The sequence below is a fragment of the Humulus lupulus genome, chromosome 3 (genome assembly GCF_963169125.1).
Source record: "Humulus lupulus chromosome 3, drHumLupu1.1, whole genome shotgun sequence".
Lineage (NCBI taxonomy): Eukaryota > Viridiplantae > Streptophyta > Magnoliopsida > Rosales > Cannabaceae > Humulus > Humulus lupulus.
The window spans coordinates 114467520-114468659 of record NC_084795.1 but is presented as its reverse complement, the minus strand read 5'-3'; positions in this window follow the sequence as shown (position 1 = coordinate 114468659).

The following is a 1140-nucleotide window of genomic DNA, read 5'->3' as shown; positions in this document are numbered from 1 at the left end:
TTAACTTACCCGATAACAAAATTAGTCATTCTACAATTTCAATAAATTAATAAATAATAGCTTCTAATCGATTTCAAGATTGAATTTTGGATCTGATTTTTTTTCGTCTTTTTTAATCTGAAAATTTTGTCATAGTAACTAGTTACCATTTTTTTTCAATTTCAGAATGATAACCAGTTATTATTCCACAAAAAAAAAAATCTACTAATATTTTCAATGATAAAAAAATTGCTGATTACTAATTTTTTTTTTCAGTAATAAGATAGGAACATGTAACTAATATAGTAACCACACAACCACATTTCAGCAAGTAACCAGTAGTCACTGAGAAGCTGACTATAACATAAAAACCAACAAAAACCAAAAATATCACAAAAACTAAATGATAAACTAAAACTATAATAGTAACCAGTTTAAACCCAACAAAAATAGATACAGCTACTAAACCATAGTAAACTACACTAGTAATCTTAGTAACCAGTTACTAAAACAAAAAAAACTAGATATGAAAATCAAGCACAGTAATGTTATCTTCAAAACATAATTAATTAACTTATAATAATAACAATAACAATAACTAATCGAAGACACAAAATTAAAAATACTAATTGAAAATAGAGAAACAAAATCAAAAGACGAAGACGAACAAAAAACTGAGAAAAATAAGAAAAGAGGAACATGGAAGAAAAAGAAAGAAGAGATGTTATAGAAATATAATTTAAAAAATAAATTTAAATGATATATAAATATATTATTGAATTAAAAATAATAATTAGATTTTTTAATATATAATTGCACAAATATTATTAAAAATAAGACAAAATAATTAATTTTTGGTTATGAATCTATTTTCCTTATCAATATTTTCACTTTTTTCACCTTTGATTGCTTAATTTCATACATTCTTTTTATATATATATAATAGATTAATCTTAAAATTAATGTTTCCTTTATGTTTGTTTTGGTAACTTTTCTCATTATGGAGGATTTTTGCAAATCTGATTGTTTGGTAAGTCAATATTATTGTGTATATTATTTATTTTATTTTTTGCTTCTCTTTCTTCTTCTAAACACTATTAGTTCAATCCCATGCTCTACCTTTTGTTATGTTAAAGTTCAATTAAATTTTTTATCTCTCTC